Source organism: Toxorhynchites rutilus, chromosome 1 (genome assembly GCF_029784135.1).
Source record: "Toxorhynchites rutilus septentrionalis strain SRP chromosome 1, ASM2978413v1, whole genome shotgun sequence".
Lineage (NCBI taxonomy): Eukaryota > Metazoa > Arthropoda > Insecta > Diptera > Culicidae > Toxorhynchites > Toxorhynchites rutilus.
This window is the reverse complement of record NC_073744.1, coordinates 163,283,889-163,304,695: the sequence shown is the minus strand read 5'-3', so window position 1 is coordinate 163,304,695 and position 20,807 is coordinate 163,283,889. Positions and strand designations below refer to the sequence as shown.

General features: G+C 38.2%; 1 long non-coding RNA gene across 1 annotated transcript; it reads right to left on the bottom strand.

Annotated features, from left to right (window-relative positions):
• Nucleotides 1-237: 237 nt before the first annotated feature.
• LOC129762519 (uncharacterized) lies at nt 238-7,530 on the bottom strand. Its single transcript, XR_008740648.1, has 2 exons — nt 1,128-7,530; nt 238-1,059 (listed from the first exon to the last, which is right to left on the bottom strand). It is a non-coding gene; the product is annotated as an uncharacterized LOC129762519 (long non-coding RNA).
• Nucleotides 7,531-20,807: the final 13,277 nt, after the last annotated feature.

Below are 20,807 nucleotides of genomic sequence, written 5' to 3'. Positions count from 1 at the left end.
CAAACAATCTTTTTCTTCGTCTTCTTCTTTGTTTTTGAGAGGCTTTAAACTTTGCAGTTCTTTTATCTCTTGCGAACAATCCTTTCGAGAATCCAGCTGAAAATCTTATAGTCAACACTTTGCCTTAAGAATGATTGAAAACTTATTCCAAAAATGGGTCCTTGCGTAGCTCAAAAATTTCTCGTTTCATTCAAATGGAACTTTCGAAGCATTCACTAGAAGAGAGATCACTCCCCATTTTTTTCTTACAAATCACATTTTATTCGTTACTGACAATGGCTTAGAATACACTGTCTTTTCTGTTCTTTTTTCCACACTCAATTTATGTCTTCTCTGTAAGAAATCAAAAATGCTGTGCTGTAGATGTTTGCTTGTTGTGATTGTGATTCCGATTTTCGAGGGTGCTTTTGTCTAAATATGTTTCGCCGCCAACCGAGAGACATCTCCGCTTAAATCCTCTTATCAACTAAAGACACGTACAATGTAAGCAGCGCTAGCGTTAATGCTATCATTAATTAGAAGTATTATTATTATCAATTATTATTAGGTAGTATGTTTGTGTGAATTAACTAATCGCCAGCGGAATCGCTCTTCGCTTTTCTGTTTTTTTTTCTGTTAAACTCTAACATGGGAATGTTTTATGTCGCAAAATAGGTACTAAATAAATAAGAACTCATTCAACTCGTTACAATATATCATAAAGTTAGTTAATATTCGTCACATTACGCTATGGACCGAAACCGGAAGTAGGTGTAAAAGTGAAAGCGGTGTAGAACTTATGTAGGTTGTATATAGTGCGTGTGTTTTCAAGGTAGACCACTAGTAGAGGTAGGATACTACAGGAAACAAGCTTTTCGTCGGTTGTCGCGTTTAAGATCGTGTCGCACGAGAAGTTCGTCTCACCCGGTTTGTTCGCTGTGGGGAAAGGGGTGGAAAACACTGCTGGTGAACTGGAGCTGGAGCTGGAGCTTACAGCTCCATGGCTTTTTCCTGATCGGATTGCATTCTTTCTCGTAGCTGGCTAACGCTGTCCTCGATTCTGACGATCAGTCGGATTTTCTGTGTGAAGAGAATACGCGAAATCAGTGGCTTCTGTCGAGAGGAAGAGCGCGAACGCGGATACTCACGTTGGCCCGATCGCCGGGGGTGTTTCTCCACAGCCAGATCATGTAGCCGGGGATGCACAGCATGGAAGACAGGGCAGTGAACCATCCGAACAAGTGCGCCCAGAGTGGATACGAGTAGCCGAGGTATTTGACCGGGGTCCATTGCACGATGTTAAAGATGAAGACGCCCTGGGATGGTTTGGTGGGTGGGTTTGTGGGTGCAAAGAAACACGAGATTTTTTATTAGTAAATAAGAGTACGGTACAATCGAGTTCTTGAAAATAACGTGATCGGAGAATATTTGTTTGCAAAACTGGCTAGGAACTGGTAAATGTTTCATTCAAGAAAAAGGCAGAGATGTTCCAACTGGGTTCAACGATTCTGAAATAGAAAATAGAACAATCAATTGTGTGAATAGAAAGATATAACTGCTGCTTTACCTGGAAGGAATTATTTCCAACTATACGTATCACCCGAACGACGAATAGACCTCCAGTGGTTATTTCAATGGGAACTGAAAATTTTCACTCCATTTACTCACCTCATTAGCAGATGTGAAACTAGTGGTATTACATATCGATACAATACCCCATCTTGAATTCAGTTTGCTACATTGCTGCAGGTACAGTCGAGCTTCTCGATCATATCCCAGCTATCTTTATACCATTTTGGGCATTTTCAATCCTGATTTTCTGGGGTTTGTTTAGTCTTCAAAGATAATTTAAGTTGCTACCATTAATTTACCTGAAACTGAATCTACACTTTGCGTTCTGGAAAAAAAAACACATGCAACCGATTCACATCTCGATCATGAAAAGCATATATTCACAGAGTTCACTTGAAAACCGATTTTAACCACGGATTCTCTAAGCAAGTCGAATGCAATCATGAACAGTGTTAGAGGCGAATGAACTGGAAAGTTTAAAGCCTCTTTAAAACAAAGAAGAAGAAGATGAACAGTCTGACGAGAAATTTGTAAGGTTGTAAGAACTGGGATTGTTGCTGATAAGCATTTTACGTTGGAGTATCGCGTCCACATTCCTTCTGATGAGAGAAGAGAGGGTACGTATTGAAAGGATGATAAATGAAGCTGTGCGGAACTATAAAAAAGTGAAGAAGTTGAATTTTTTTTTCGAAAATCAACTTGTCAGACGGAAAAACAACCAAGTGTCAAAAGTAATTTTTTTACAAAAAAAATATCGAAATAACAAAAAAATCTAGACGTTTCATGCATTTCTAAGATATGTGGCATCACTCCGATCTCATTGATTTTTCGGTTTTCAAAAAACTCAAATCTTGACATCTGCGACACAAGTAAATCTAGGTAGTGCGGACTGAATCAAAACGGCTGTCAAAAAAAATCCAATTGAAATGTCAAAAGAGATCCAACGATCAGGAGTGTTATTTTTCTTATGATAATCAACACTATAAAAGAGGTATTGTTATCAAGGGCAAAAATAATTAAAATTATAAAATGAACGAACTACATTTTTCCGTCAATTGTTTAATTAACCATTGCATCTCTGGAAGAGCATCTCAGCCTTTCACTGAGCAACGCATTTTTAATGTCCCCTTTCTTTGACATAACGTTTTCCCGAACGAATTAAAAACAAACGAAGTCAGAGTCACGTACATGTTTACACCTGCGATTTGAAAATATTCGATAAAAAGTGGAAGGAAGAGATGCCAGATGATTTTTAAAAACATGTGAATGTCTGTGAAAAATGTGGAAAAGTCTGTAAAAGTGTGCAGACCTATAGAAATGTCTTTTAACGTTAATTTTCACATATTAATTAATACTTTGTACATCGCGATGAATGTAAGATTGTATTTTGTATATATATACAGCCATTCCATGTCAAACCAATACAGTGGTTCTCAGATCTTCGTCAATAGTGGTAATTTTGTTCTTTATCGTAAAACATTAGACCCGTATTTTTTATTTTTTCATTAGGGTGCCCATTTCCATTTTAGGGTGATCCAAAAAATCAATTTCTTTCCACTTTTTCACAAAATGACTTTTTTCAAAAATTTATAACTTTCGAACCACTTAACCGATTTAGATGATCGACGTATCAAATTGAAGCCAATGAGCTTTGATTGAAAAATATTGAACTTGCTATTTTCGTAATATTTGATTGTAGTCGTTTTTTAAATGTTTTCATGGCTTTGGACTAGGGGGCGCTAAATTTTTAATATTTTTTTCTTGAAAGCTTTTTTACATAAAATATCCCACTACAAAAAGTCATAACTTTTGAACTATTGGACCGATTCATATCATCGACATATCAAATTAAAGCTTACGAGTTATTTTTCTTTGAAAAAATATTACTTTTGCGAAACTTTGTAATTATTGATTGAGTTAGTTTTTCATAGTTTTCTCGGTTAAAGATAGGAGCGCTATATTTTTTTTATATTTATTATGGAAAGCTGAGGATTATTTACCTAACATATCTCGATATCAGAGATACTATAATTATCGTTTTTAAATTATATTTTGTAAATTTAATATGTTTTAAGTCTTCGATCAATATTCCTATGTGACTAAACTAGACCTATGCGACTAAAATCCAATCTCCCCGAAAGTGTGATATTTTTCCAAATTTTGCTTATTGGCTTAAATTTAATATATCGATCATCTAGATCGCTTCAGTAATTCAAATGTTATGATTTTTTGCAGAAAGTTATATTTGGGCAAAGGGGTAAAAATGATTTTTCAAATCAAATCTAAAAAACGAAAAAATAGCATCTCTGATATCGAGATATGTTATGTAAAAAATTCCAGCTTTCAAGAAAAAATATTAAAAAATATAGCGCCCTCTAGTCCAAAGTCATAAAAAAATTAAAAACGACTACAATCAATAATTACTAAAATATAATTATTTTTTTTCGCAAGTTAAATATTTTTCAATTAAAGGCTAGGTCATTAGTTTCAATTTTATATGTCGATTATCTAAATCAGTTCAGTGATTCAAGAGTTATGATTTTCATTTGTGATTTTTGGGAAAAAGTGGAAAAAAAGATTTTTCGGACCGCCCTAAAATGGAAATGGGCACCCTACTGAAAAAATAAATACGGGTCTAATGTTTTGCGATAGAAAACAAAATTACCACTTTTGACGAAAATCTGAGAACCACTATATCGATTTTGCATGGAATGGCTGTATATATATCCAGCAAACGTTGTTCTGTCATAAAATATATTTCTAGTGAATATGTTAATTGTAAAATAAAAAATAACTTATGTGTTGTAAGTGTGTTTAAATGTTTCAACGATCTACACATACATACGAGTTGTTAATTTTTATAAAAATCAGTATTTCTTCGTTGATATGTTGGACATCAACCAAGGCTTGCGGTCTTGTCGTTGGTGAAATTTATAAGAAAATGCAGTGTATATTTTCCATCCGCCATGCAAGGCTATACAAGTTTTAGATCACTACACGGCCATGAACCATGTCTGTGGTAACAATATCGAACAGTAACCCATATTTCGTCATAAGCAGACTCGAAAGCAAATGTAAGTTGTTGAAAATAGAATAAAAATTGTTATTCGATGTTGTTTAAATACTTAGAAGACATAGTCCTGACCCTAACTTAACTATTTTTCTATAAATCTCCTTGAATTTCAGCAAAACAATCTTATCCATAACAGAAAATAATTATCAGAGACAATTTTCGTTCAAGATTTTTCCCTATCTGCAGTGGAAGCAATTTTTCATTAATTGTGAATAATCGTATCCTCTCTTCCGTCTGCAATGATGTCAGGGCAAAAGTACTTATATGTATGAGTTCCAAACTTCATACACACCAGATGGGCCAATCAGAAAGTCTGCCGGGCCGCAGGTTGAGTATCGCTGGTCTAACGTCATGTGTATTGATATAAACTAAATATAATGACTTTTCTGTATTTAGTTGAAATGTAAATACATAGTAGTTATAAGCAGGGCTAGTTATTTTCGAAGCTAATAAATGTGATTGAATTTTATTCATACAACTCTCACTTCCACTACATTCATTTTCGGTGGATTAATTTCAGTGTATCGGGGTGAAGTGGAAACGAAATGTTCTCTACGCATACAGTAACATTGATTCTTTTGTTTCGTTCCTTTCCCCTTTCGTTCTCTTACAAGTATAAAAGCAGAAGCTTTCACTGACGATTAAAACTGCTTGAACGGGTTATATTTATTTTCATTTCGCATGTTAGAGGATGCTTGCTGCTTTCAAACGTAAGTTTTATTTTACCAAAATGGATCGTCGCGGACCGTGTTCAAAATTCTTCAATCACTTGTAAATAACATGTTTCTCTGTTATTTGGAATACATGTTTGTTACAGAAAATGTAATAAAATTTCATTTAGCTGTCTTCATTTTATTATATTTCCTGTATCAAACATGTATTCCATGTTACGAAAAAGCATGTTATTTGCAAGTACGCTGGATTCTTTTTTATGCGTTTTTTGCGTGATATTTTTTACGCTATTCGCTCAAAATTACGCGATTTTTTTAAGCGATTTGCTTGAAATTACGCGATTTTTTTACACGATTTGCTCGAAATTACGCGATTTTCGACTAGAGCGCATACACAACGCCGGAAGCACGCGCACGCACATACCATTGGGTGCACGAACACGCACACACACGCGCAAACATGCACAAACATGTGCATAAAAACGCGAGCGCACACAAACATACAAATGGACGCACAGGTGCGCACAAACGCGCACACACAAGCACATACACGCGCACAAACGTGCACACGCACAGACGCACGCACGGAAAGAATCGAGCACGCACGTGCACACACGCACACAAATACGTGCACACGTACGCACACACACCCACACATGCCCATGCACAAAAAAACGCGCACACCTGCACACAAGCAAGAAAAAAACACGCGCAAACGCACGTACACACGCGCACAGAAACACGCACAAATGCGCGCAAACACGCCTACACATGCCCGCGCATAAAAAAATCGCACACCTGCATGCAAGCAAAAAAAAACACGCCCAAACGCACGCGCACACACGCACACAAACATCCAAAAAACGCGCGAACATACACAAATACACGTGCACGCACACAAACAAGCACAAACACAAACATCGGGCTGTCGAATACTCGGTTATTCGGACTCGAAGCTGACCGGTATCCAGTATCCGACCAAACCACTATCCGTTTCATCACTAATTTCACACTGACAACTAGCGCCGGTAAATAATTACTCCTGCAGGCATATTACACAACCCTCACTGCACCGTTTTCATTAGTTTCAGTGAATAAGTTTCGAATGCAACAAGGAAACATTCCTTTCTATACCAGAATACATGGATGCTTCAAATTAATTTCCAAGTGACGATTTTTAACGTCGCTTTGGTTTGCAGAATGAAAGGAATCAACGTGAAATGAAAGGAATATGTACGAAAGAGACGAGATGTTTTTCTTATTGTGCGTGAAAAGAGAATAGATATATTTTTAGCCTGCATGGTTCTGGTTCTGTTCTGAGAAGCGATAGACACATTATTGAGTGACGATGTGCTAATTGAAGTGAAATTGTCAGGCCCTGGTTATAAGATAGGTTTAAGAATTGAGTGTGATGAGTGTGAGTGAGAGTGTGAGTGTGAACATTGTCAACATATCCTTATATCCAATCCAGATCCTGATAAAAATAGGTCACCCTTCTAAACTCAAGTCTACCGCGAGAAATCGGTTTTCTACCTTATTAACAATAGAATAAAGGAAAATTGTTCATATATATATATATATATATATATATATATATATATATATATATATATATATATATATAAGTTACGGCCCATTCTGGCCCTACACAAATCGAGACAACCCAATCGATAAACACCGTCAGCAAAATCGCCCGCGAAACATCGCAGTCCGACGCACCATCAAATTCCAGCGGCGACCTGGATATTATCGCGGCGTCAACAACTCAGCCACGCGTGCACACAACCGCCGAAGTAAGCAGAACACATCCGGTCAACAACAAACAAATTTGCGGAAGCAGCAGAACATCAGGAGCACCATTCCATTTTTAATTGAATAAAGAAATCAGTTTCAATTAGACGACCGAATCGAATCGACGCATTTTTTAAAAACTCTAAAAAGAAAGTCCCGGTCGTTTTTGGCGCAGTCGGTAGGATGCGCTAAGTGTTTTTTTTTTTCTCTCCGTAGTGATCAAGTTTAGATACTCGTAGTAACCTGTGCGCGAACTATCATATTTAGGACTAAACTAAGTGATAGAACAAACATAGTGAAGTATAATCAGAATCTGTGCATGAACTATCATATTTAGGACCAAACTAAGTGATAGAACAAACATAGTGAATTATAATCAAAATCTGTGCATGAACTGTCATATTTAGGACCGAACTAAGTGATAGAACAAACACAGTGCTAACAACGAATTCACCGGAAAAAAAAAAAAAAAAGAAACCAGGCGCATCCCCCCCCCCACATCATCCGAGAAGATCCTCCCTTGCGGTTTACGAGCGGAGCTGAGGTGAGTGGCAATTCTACTATTAAAACTAAAAGAAACATTATCCCCTTTTAAAATAAATAAAATAACAAATACTATTAAAAAAAAAAAAAAAAAAAAAAAAAAAAAAAAAAAATGAACCCCACTAAAACTAACAATACCAACATTCCTGAAGAGGAATTAATTCAGTCCACCGTTGACATGTTCAACAGGGCTGAAAAAGTGCTAAAGGCGATGCAAACGCCTCAAGCCATAAAGGAACTGCCTTGTTTTGACGGTAACCCCGTCAAACTACACGCGTTCATTAGAGCGGTTGAAAATCTAATGCCGTTCCTTAATACCATGATAAATACCCCATTCGAGAAAGTGTGGCTGCAATCAATACGTGCGAAAATCACGGGTGATGCAGACCAAATTTTAGAGATAAACGGTACTCCTTTGACATGGAGTGACATGAAAAATAATCTGATCGCACACTACAACGATAAACGTGATGCGGTCACATTAACGAGAGAACTGTTCCAGTTGCAGCAAACTGGAACGATTGAAGAGTTCTTCGGGTCGGTTCAGCAAATATTATCTTTGCTCGTGAACCACACGAATATTTCAACCACAGATGCTGATTTGAAAGAAGATCGCATCCGCACTCACACTGAAAACGCTTTACAAGTATTTTTAGCAGGGCTCAGGGAACCGATCGGTGGTAACGTGAGAGCCCGTCAGCCTAGAAAGTTGAAAGAGGCGTTTGATGCCTGCGTGCAGGAAAGAAATTTCCAAATGAGACACGGATTGACGAAACCAGATTTTCACAGACCACCCAAACCACAACCACCATTCATACCAAAACAAATAAACTCATACCCTAAACCTCAACATAGAAACTATCCACACCAAAATTTGCAGCAACCTCTTCGTCCCCCACCGAATGCTAATAATTTTAACAGACCGCAGATTCCCCCGCGGACTTATCAACAGACCTACCAAAACGTTTTCGCGCCGAGAGCAATGCACATGCCCAAACCCACACCGATGGAAGTGGATCCTTCCATCCAATCGAGGCGGGTTAATTATATGAACAGGCCACAGCAGAGGCCGATTAATTATCACGAGGGCACATACGAGCAAGAACAGTATAACGAGAATTACGACGAAGATGCTCAGTATTACGACCGTTTCGCGCATACGCAAACGGATGAAACAACTGCAATACAAGACAACCATGAACAAACAGAGGAAAACGAAATTACAGATGATCTAAATTTTCATCTAGCTCAAAGCTTTCAGATAGGCAGATGAGTAATTTTATCCCATATATTAAAATAAATACATCCAAGGGACCCCTTAAATTTTTGATTGACACTGGAGCAAATCAAAATTATATTAGCCCCAGACACATCAACATAGAATATTGCGGATATAGTAAACCACACAAGGTTCGGAATGTTAGCGGGACCCACACTATAAATCGATACACAAAATTTAATCCTTTCCCATTTATCCCACAAACAAAACCTCTCACCTTCCACGTTTTTGAGTTCCATCCTTTTTTTGACGGCCTGATTGGCTACCAATCACTCCAAGAACTTAAAATCGATATATTAACCACAACGAACGAGTTAAAATTCCCCTCTACCACTGTCCAAATGTTTAGGAAATATCCCGAACCTTCTTCTGTCTGTTTGAATTCCAATGAAACAAAAATAGTAAAAATAGGAACAAGTTTTGAGGAAGGCGATTTTCTACTGGAAAACGACGTAGAAATTCATCCATTTGTCAAAATTCATCCTGGACTTTACTGTTCACATGACTTTTCAACAAATGTCATTATAACTAATTACAGTAGGGAGGCGGTGGAAGTGAAAATTCCCCGAAATATTGACGCGGAACTGAATAATTTTGAATTTATTTCTTCCGAAAACAATTCAACCGAGAACTCCAGAAGCAGTGAATTATTTTCCCAGCTTCGGACGGATCACCTGAACGAAGAAGAGAAGAAAAAGCTGTTCCAATTGATTCAGCGCTATCATTCAATATTTCACCTTAAACCTGAAAAACTTAGTTTTACCAATGTGGTAAAACATAACATCGAGACAAAAGACGATATCCCTATCCACTCTAAAAGCTATAGGTACCCCTACCATCTTAAGGAGGAGGTCCAAAGGCAAATTAGAGAGCTATTGGAGCAAGGGATTATACGACCTTCAAACTCCCCTTGGTCGTCTCCTATTTGGGTTGTGCCCAAGAAGATGGATGCCTCTGGGAAGAAGAAATGGAGATTAGTCGTCGATTACAGGAAGCTTAACAGCAAAACAATAGACGACAAATATCCCATTCCGAACATCACCGAAGTTCTTGATAGACTTGGACGATGTAATTATTTCACTACACTTGACCTTGCATCCGGTTTCCACCAAATTGAGGTAGAGCCAAAGGATGTTCCTAAAACTGCGTTCAGCGTAGAATATGGCAAATATGAATACGTAAAAATGCCCTTTGGACTGAAGAATGCCCCTTCTACTTTCCAAAGAGTCATGGACAACGTGCTACGTGACCTAGTAGGCAAAATTTGCCTGGTGTATATGGATGACATAATAGTGTTTTCCACGTCACTACAAGAACATACAACTAATTTGACAAAGGTGTTTGATGCCTTGCAAAAGTTCAATCTGAAGATTCAGCTGGACAAGTCAGAATTCTTACGTAAAGAAGTAGGTTTTCTTGGTCATATCGTTACGCCGGAAGGTGTTAAACCCAATCCGGATAAAATTCTGGCAATAAAAAACTGGCCCATACCAAAAACCGAAACAGAATTACGAGGATTCCTGGGAATACTTGGTTATTATCGGCGCTTCATAAGGGACTTTGCAAGAATAGTAAAACCCTTAACTAAACAACTCCGCAAAGGAGATACAAAAAAAATCACCGTTTCTCACACCGATGATTTTATTCAGGCCTTCAACAAATGTAAAACATTGCTCACTAGTAGCCACGTTTTACAATATCCCGATTTTAGTAAGCCGTTCGTACTCACAACGGATGCGAGTAAGTTTGCAATTGGGGCCGTGCTTTCGCAAGGACCAATCGGACAAGACAGACCCGTTGCATTTGCTTCGAGGACTTTGACTAAAACCGAGGAAAACTACTCGGTTATAGAAAAAGAGCTCCTAGCAATATCATGGGCATGCAAATATTTCCGCCCATACCTGTATGGAAAGAAATTTACCTTATTCACGGATCACAAACCGTTAACATATATGTTTAGCTTGAAGGATCCGAACGACAAAATGGTCAGATGGCGGCTCCGTCTCGAGGAATTCGACTACGAAGTGAAGTATCGTCCGGGCAAACAAAATGTTGTTGCCGACGGATTATCAAGAATCAAGACCAACGAAATAAACGTAAACGACACATCATCAGAGTCCGGAACATGTCATTCCGCAGACACCGATGATAGCGAATTTATTACGTCAACCGAATCGCCGATCAATTTCTTTAGTAATCAGATTATACTGAAGAAAGGCACGAATGACTCTACAGAATACGAAGAAGTATTCCCTAGAGTACATCGACGAACAATTACTCGCACGGATTTCACAGTAGTCAGGGTTTTAGATATATTCAAGGAATATATGAATCCAAAGAAGATTAACTGTATTATGTGCGACGAGTCTCTGATAAATATTCTGCAAATAGTCTACAGAAATTATTTCAGTCGCTCGAAAACATTCAAGATAAAAATTAGTCAAAAACTCCTTACAGATCTTCGTACCGCCGAAGAGCAGAACGAGATCATCAGGAAAACTCACGATAGAGCCCACCGCGGCGCTAAAGAAAACCAAGTCCAGATCTTACGCCAGTATTATTTTCCAGGCATGAAGCGACAAATTCAACGCTATGTGAATATGTGCGAAACATGTCTTGAAAACAAGTACGAGAGAAGGCCATACAAAATCAAACTATCCAAAACTGACATCCCAACCAAACCGTTTGAAATAGTCCACATAGATATTTTCATTTCACAACCCGACTTATTCCTATCCGCCGTATATAAATTTTCCCGTTTTGCTACCTTAATTCCAATTAAATCCAGATCAATACCAGATGTGCGAGCAGGATTCGTCAAATTAATGACTCTATACAGCACACCAAAACACATAGTGTGTGATAATGAACCTGCTTTCAAATCTATTGAAATCCGATCCCTCCTTGAACGATTAGAAACCACCATCTACTTCACACCCACAGATCATAGCGAAACCAATGGAATCGTCGAAAGATTCCATTCAACATTGAGTGAAATCTTCCGATGCATTCGGGAAAAGTATAAAGACTTATCTACAAAAGAAATTTACAAGATAGCCACGAATCTATACAATCGAACAGTCCATACAAGCCACAATATGAAACCATTCGAAATACTCTTTGGGCACAGAGAGTTTGAAAGGCTACCAGTAGAAATTGAAAGAATATTTGAAAACAGACAGGAAATCGCAGACGAAGTTACCTTAGCACTCAATAAAACAGCAAAGAAAAATTTGGAATCAAATAATAAAAATAAGGAAGACGAACCCCATTTCGAGGAAGACGAACCTATCTTCAAAACTACTCAAGGTATTAAATCAAAGACAAGACCGAAATTTCAGAAAACAGTAGTGCGACAAAACAGAATCAAAACCATAATAGATCACAAAGGACGAAAACTGCACAAAAACAAACTAAAAAGGAAAAGAAAATAATCTCTCCAATTTCTCTTTTCACAGAATGAGGACTCAACTGATAGTGCTGGTAACCCTCCTTTATAGTACCCCATCCATCCATAGCTCATCTCTCCAAATTCAAGACCTCACAAATAACCCAGGACTCATCCCCATCCAATCAGGTATAGCCCGAATTAGAACCGGATCGCATAGAATCTTCCATTCAATAGAGCTGCTTGAATTCGAACCAACATTTTCAAAAGTTAATAAAATAATTCAGGATTTACAAATTTTCAAATACAAAGATCTATCAGAATTGCTTAATCAGAAATTTTCTAGAATACAAATAACATACGATAATTTATTACCAAAAGCTAGACAAAAAAGAGGACTATTCGATGCGTTAGGAAGCACTATTAAAATAGTTACAGGTAATTTGGACAACAACGATTTAATTAAAATAAATGAACAACTTGATGCACTATACAAAGGAAGTAATAAGCTCATAACAGAGAATAACGAACAAGTCCGCATTAACAAACAAGTGCAAGAACGAATAAATGTTATAATTAAGCAAATAAATGAGCAGCATAAAGCAATTGTAAAAAACCTGATTAAGCCTAGAGAAGAAATAATTAACACAAAAAATAACACATACCAAATCAATGTACTGAAGGAAATTTTCAACCTAAATCTCAGTTTAGACTTACTCAAAGACCAAATAGAGAACATTGCGGAAGCCATTCAATTAGCTAGAGTTAAAATTATACCAAGAAACATTCTGACGACAGAAGAAATTGTGGAAGCAACACATATCTTGAGAAAAGATAACATTACAATCAACAATTTTGAAAAAACATACGAATATTTGGAATTAGCAGCTATAATTCAAAATACAAAAATTATATTCATTGTTATGATTCCTAGTTTTAAAAGTTCAAGTTACACCCGCCTGCTTCTGGAACCTGTTGCGAAGAATGGTAAAATGCTGAAACTGCCGTCAAAGAGAGCCATCATCTCCGATCAAGATACCTATTTCATAACTGGAAATTGCTACGAAGTCGAAGAAGAAACCATCTGCAGATCAAACGAGCTGATAAACGTCTCTGCAGACAACTGCTTCTCAAAGCTACTGAAAGGGTTCTCAGGACAATGTAGTTTCGTCGAGTCCCTTAACGAACCACAAGTCGAAAGAATTGATGATAATCATATCATCGTCAAAAGAGCTATCAATATTCCATTGAGCACAAATTGTGGAATGACAAGCAGGAACATTACTGGAACTGCGTTAATATTCTTCCAGAACTGTACTATTACTATCAACAACACAAGATACAATAACATTGAATTATCCGGCAAGGAACCACTTCTAATGATTCCACTAAACGGATTAGACATTGTCGAATCCCATTTAGAAACCAATGAAACCATTACCCTCGAAAAACTGGAGGAAGCACATTTTTTAACAAGAAAGAAGCTCGAAGTCTTGCATAAACAACAATTGCATCTCACTTTTGGAACATGGACTTTCGTAGTATTCCTAGCAATAGCAGTTGGACTTATGAAAACCCGTTACACATCATGCAAACCAAAACCAAACACTTCAACCAGATCCATCGAACCGGGACGGCTCGATCTTAAAGGGGGAGCAGTTACGGCCCATTCTGGCCCTACACAAATCGAGACAACCCAATCGATAAACACCGTCAGCAAAATCGCCCGCGAAACATCGCAGTCCGACGCACCATCAAATTCCAGCGGCGACCTGGATATTATCGCGGCGTCAACAACTCAGCCACGCGTGCACACAACCGCCGAAGTAAGCAGAACACATCCGGTCAACAACAAACAAATTTGCGGAAGCAGCAGAACATCAGGAGCACCATTCCATTTTTAATTGAATAAAGAAATCAGTTTCAATTAGACGACCGAATCGAATCGACGCATTTTTTAAAAACTCTAAAAAGAAAGTCCCGGTCGTTTTTTATATATATATATATATATATATATATATATATATATATATATATATATATATAAAGTTAATATGTTTAGTTAAAAATTCTGCTCCTTTAAACTTATGTAACTGAGCCTATAAAAATAAACGAATTAATAAAAAATAAAAAAAATAATTTTCTGTATTAAAACTATGGAAAAATGTCATATGGTGAGTCAAATGTCTTTGATGTGATGAATAGAGCCTCTTATTTTACAAAAACTCGTGGAATATTGTTATATCCAAAAAGTCTACAACAAAATAAAAAGTGTTTTACAGATATGTCTGTAAATTTACAAACATATTTGTAAATCTGGCATCTCTGGGTGTCTGATAATTTATTGCAAGAAATCGCTTGAAAGCATGCATGAATTTGCTTGAAAATGAAGTGAATTAAGTCCGCACCACTTAGTAGTAAATGAAGTCCGAATGCGCTAATATTTGACATAGGGAACATTATCGTGCCATTCAACACTTTGCCTGCAGTTACGTATGGAAAATCGAGATAATTTTCATTGGCACCCTAAACCATACGTTTGCCTTGTTTTCCAAAAAAAAACAACAGTCCCAGAGAGTCGATTTTTGACGAAAAAAATTTTCGAGATGACAGTAAATTGCGACGATTCAAAATTTTTGAAAATCCCAATTTCACGTATAAACTACTTGTAGTATTTGATTTGTAGATTTGTACTTCTCGACAGGGTCTAAAAGTTTTCGAAGACGAAACATGAAAATCGACTCTCCTCTCAGTCGCTTCGAGTAGGACTACTCCGGTATTTGCCGTCAACATGACAACAGTTATCCTCGCTCCTAACGCTCGTCAATTCATTTCTAGTTGAAGCAAACCGTAATTCCAATTGGTGTCACGAAAATCTGCCTCTTCATTCAACCTGCGACCACAATTTTACTTTAACCTCTAGATATTTATGATGCAAAAAAGTAGTTACACCATTAATGGATGGCTCCATAGTTTACCCACAGTGAACTCATTCACAGTTTGCAAATGAGAGAGAGAGAGAGAAACGAGGTTCATTTCAATATGTCGTTAAGTTCATTCGACGGTGAATAATTAAACGAGCCGTCGGACCATCGTAAAACCGATAGGGACGGTAGGGCCTGAATGACTTTTGATTTGTGTTGACAGAGAAATTACTGGAAGCAGCAAAAACTCATTTCCAATTGAATGCGATGTCTTCATGGTCCTCTGATTATTCTCAGTTGAATATGATTTTACCGAGCCCTGCTTCTAGATTCATTATGCAATGACTGGAAAGGAAATTGCAATGATTGAATTTGTAATTTGAATTTGGATTTCGATTTTCCAAATTTCCTATACATGACCTTCCACCACCCCCCCCCCCCCCTTGATTATCGTATCTCCCTGATATGCATATATGATGCAGTTTAGATCGATTTTAACGATAGTGTATGTTATAGAACCGATGCTTGTTATACCGAATTACGAATTGATCTGTACTGATAAATAGAATCACGTTTTACTCATTTTGAAAGATTTTAGATATACAGGATGTATATTATGATAGACATTATATATGATTATGTTTCTATCCCCCTTTATATATAACTTTGAATATGCAAATTTTATGATTTAATGTTTGCTTGGCTACATCATAACGGATTTCGAGCAGTTGCTGGGATAGTAAAATTTCACGGCCAAGGACACGTTTGCTGTGTACAATTGTTTCAAACGGAAGAAACTGTCGAAAGTCACAACGAAGTACAGTAAACATTCACTAACTGGGCGAAAATGGAAGACCAATTATCGACATTTGAATTTGAACTGGTCCGTCATATTAAACGTCAAATAAAATCGTGGGGACCTTAAATTAATTGCTTGATTCGCGTTGATAATGAAAATGGATAAACAAAAGGATCCAGTGGAAGTTTCGCATTGAGTGCAACAACAGGTATGAAATATAATTTGAGGAAATTATTTTTCTGTAATTCAATCAACGTTTTTGTCATGCAAAAATAATGTCAATTTTCATAACATTTCAAATTACATTCGAATGCCCCAAGTCCAAGGACCAGTTAACGTTCGCTCAGTTAAAAAGCAGAACAGTTAAAATAGGACCAGTTAGCGAACGATAAATGTACTAGATGAGCATTCGTATAGAAAATGAAAAAAAGAGAAATATCGTATTTTGATCACATTGTTTTTTGATGGGAAAAACTCCAGAACAATCAATGCAGTTGTTGACGAAATGTTATTCCACTTATCCTTCTTCGTTTATCGATGGTTTAGTGAATTTAAAATGGACCATACAAGCACCGCAGATGCACTTCGCTCTGGAAGACCAAAAGAGGCTACGAATCCAGAAATCGTAAAACAAGTGTATCGACTCGTTTTGACCGATGGTAAAGTGTAGTTACGCGAGTTAGCTGAGGCCGTAGGCATTTCAAAATAATGAGTGGAATACATTTTGCACGACATTTTGGACATGACAAAGCGATCCGCGCGATGAGTGCCGCGTTTGCTGACCCTCGACCAAAAACAGCGCTGCGTTGATGATTCTACAGCTGGTTCGACGTTGTTGAAGCGTAATCGAGTGGACTTCTTTCGACGTGTTGTGACAATGGATGAAACTTGGATCCATTACCACACTCCTGAATCCAATAAAGGCAGTCTGCAGGGTGGTTGACGAGCCACGAAAGCCGGCCAAAGAGGCCAAGCGAACAACGGTCGGCCGGGAAGGCTTTAGCCTCCGTTTTATTGATGCACATGGCTTAATCTTCATCGATTACCTGCACAAGGGAAAAACAATTACCGGAGAGTATTATGCAGCGTTATGAAACAAACTGAACGACGAAATAAAAAAAACGGCCCCATTTGACGAAGAAAAAAGTTCTGTACCATCACGACAACGCACTGTCGCATACGTCCTTAAAAGTGATGGCCAATTTGGACCAATTATGATTCCAATTGTTTGTTCACCTACCATATTCTCCAGACTTGGCCCCCAGCGAGTACTATTTGTTCCCAAACCTCAAACGGTGGCTCCAGGGAAAAAGATTCACATCGAATGAGGAAGTCATCGCAGAAACTGAGACATATTTCGAAGACTTAGACGTTTTGTACTGCAGAAGGGGAATCGAAATGTTGGAAATTCGCTATATCAAGTATATTGCCCTCGATGGAAACTATGTTGAGGGATAATAGGCTTTGCCCAAAAACGATTGTTTTCACCAAAAATCACGGTACTTTTCAGCATATGTAGTACACACTGAACTATTCACCAATCAACCCAAAGTGTCGTAAAAATTATCGACTCACTCTTTGGCTGTGGCTAGTCGTCGTAAAATATTACTGAAGCATTTGGATGTTAAGACCGCTGTGTGGTGCTTAAGGAATACAGATACACGTTTTTATGCTCGTCGGTCACGTCTTTTACCAGTAGAGAACTAATTTTGCGATCGGTTCTGGAATTTGACACGGGATCCACGATAAACATGCTCTCGCCGATGAACAAGATAACCGGATTTTCTCATTTTTTCTCTCGGTCTAAGTCTTCTTACAGTCCAGGACACTCCCACTGCGATTGAAATGTTTTTTGTGCGACATTTGTGCGTAGAACAAATCACGAATACGCTGCCAATTCGTCACGGTACAACTGAAGGTTTGATAAAATTGAAAGCGGATCGTGACGACCGCGCTAGGTGTGAATGAAGCGGATCGAGACGACCGCGTCAGGTTTAATTGAAAGCGGAAAAAGCGGATCGCAACGACCGTGCGTGATGTGATTGAAGCGGCTCGTGACAACCGCACATTTGAGATCAGACATGCTACAATGGATTATGTGCAGCTCGAGAAGGTAGTACATGTTCATGAAACAACCAGAATTGAAGAGATTTGAAATGCTGGCAGATGACTTGACTGTCGGTGGAATTTTGTACACATTCTACGCCAGAAGACGATATCGCTCGTGAGAGTCACCCAGCTACGGCCAAGTTGGCTAGAACGCGTATGGTGGCCTGGCAAGTCGAAGGATGCAGAGGCATGAGCGACCTCGTGTGCGGTTTGTGCAACCAGCGGGAAACTTGAAAGGCCACGGGTATGCGAGATTTCAACAGATCCCTTCCTTCTAATGAAGATGGAAGGTATCAAAGAGTAATGCCGTGAGCGCAGTATCAAATCCATGCTATTCCCAGCGAAATGGCCTGGGAGAGAACCGTATGAAACTGGTTAGTAAATAAACTACAGAAAAGAATGGAAAGCAGCTATCTATTCGTACAACGTCGCTGCGCACTCTCTTATAAGGATACCACCAGAGAAAGTAATGACGGGGAGAAAGATCAAGCTTCTGTGTCGCGTGAAAGCTACATTTGATGACAGCCTACTTAATGCAAAAGGCAAGGAGTCTAATTAAGCTCCAGGAACAAGAAGATTTAAGACAATGGATTCGGTTTTGTCTTGTTGGACCTTGAGATACGGTGATTTAGAGAATTGCGTTAGTGTTATGCAAGATGAACAAAAATCTATAGTAGAAAAATGAAGGGGAATGTTTGCCTTGAGTATAAACAGTGGATCTCTCTGAGGCAAACTTTCATTCGGCATCGGACTGTTGAGCAATCCAGTTCACTTTGCTTTCGCTGCGCTTCGATCTAAGAATGGACCCCACCAGTGGTAATCCAACTTGGATATCGTCGTTTGCTTTTTCTGTTCGTTATTCGTATCGTGTGTTTTTCTTCCCGCGTCATAAATTGGACGTTTTGCGTAGTGTGTGATGAGTAAGAAGAAGAGGAAGGCAGGCTCTAGCCCTGCAAAAAACGAACGCATTGCCAGGGGCAATTAAATTTCGAGGCGAGCGTCATCTAATGATGCACGCGATGTTGGTGTAGTGAAAAGCGCTCGCACTGAACCGAGCCTTCGTGAGTGTGACACCGCATCGAACAACAGCAAAATAGGCGATTTCGGCGCGTCGATCGAAAATGTAAACGGCTTCTTTGGTGCCTTTGAGAATGCATCAATGCATTACACTGACATTATGGCGAAGCAGGCGTTAAGGTTATGCTCCAAAAAAATATTTGGGGAATACCAAGCATCTTGAATGTCTTACTGGAATGGTATACGTTATTTAGGTTCGCGTGCCAGTCGCAAATCTGCCTTCAACTAGGATTGCATTTGCGCTAATATTGATCATAATGAAGCATTGCTACTGTTTTCGAGGTCGTTGATATTAACAAAAAGAATTTATTTCGCTTGTTTAGTTACCAAGAAAGTAAATATCGTTCTGGAGTTTTGTATGTGATTAGGTTTCGCTTACCAGTAGCAAAAATCCCTCCACTAAGGCTGACAGCTGCGCTTCTCTCGAGCATGAGAAAGTAATGCAACTTTTTATGAGGCCAGTAATATTAACAAAAGCGTTTCTTTTGAGAATAGCGCAAAATGATGAGAAGTATTTGTATTCCTAGTAGCTTCAAGCCATCAATGTATGGTTCTGTATGCATGCTATGGCGAACGCTTGTTTGGCGCTCGGTTTACGTTGTACGAACGATGCCTAGAGGTGCGATTGCTTTGAGGCAATACTAAATAACATGTAGCATGATTATTGATACTTGCAAGTGTTGTCATTGTTGTTGTTTCCATTCGGTGCCAAAGATATATTGATGTGGTTATGAGATGTGGAATAATGGTGCTGGTGTAACATGTAAATCATCGACTGTAGCCGAGTCTATGTCAATTGCGAAAAAGGCCACCTGAATAGCGTTCGAGTCAAATTTTCAATTCATTGACATGCAAAAATTGCGACATACGATCAGCTAGTGTATCGTTTTGCGAGGGCAAGAATGAATCATCAATCAATTATCGTCAACTGATTCTACAATGAAAAACCATTTCAAAGATTATTCTACTAAGCAGTTGTTTCGAAAATTTCACAGCATTATAGAATAATATCCGAAGGTATAAACAAGCGACTTATATAAAATAACAGCGTAGTTCTACGTCAACAATGCGGTCGACACAACCTCCTATAATTTTTTAGAGAGGGGGAGGATGTGTGGGCTCCGGAATGCGTATTGGCAGTGCTGCTGTGCTACTATTCTCCGAAGTAAGTTTACTCTTGAACTTTGTGTCTAGCAAAACCGTTGTGTGTGACATCAGCATTAGAAGTGACTGCTTGCTAGTTGGAGCGAGACTGAGTATTAGAAATATTTGCTGAGTATTGCTTCCAATTATTGATAATTAAAACCCTTTATGGATTAGGGAACCATAAAGTATAATATATCAAACAATCCTCAGAGAATTTCCACTTTGATAACGTTAAAAGATTTCATAAAAATGTGACATATTTTCCTGAATTTTTGTGAGTTTCCTGAATTCTCAGAGATTAGAAATGGCATTAGTAAACAAAAAATATTGTTCATATAGGAATTTCGATTGATGAGATAAAAAGGTAGAACAAATAATCCTTTTACAATCGTTGTGCGCAAATATTTCGAAAAGGGAAAAAAAATTCTAGCATATAAGGAATTCGTGATGCTTACT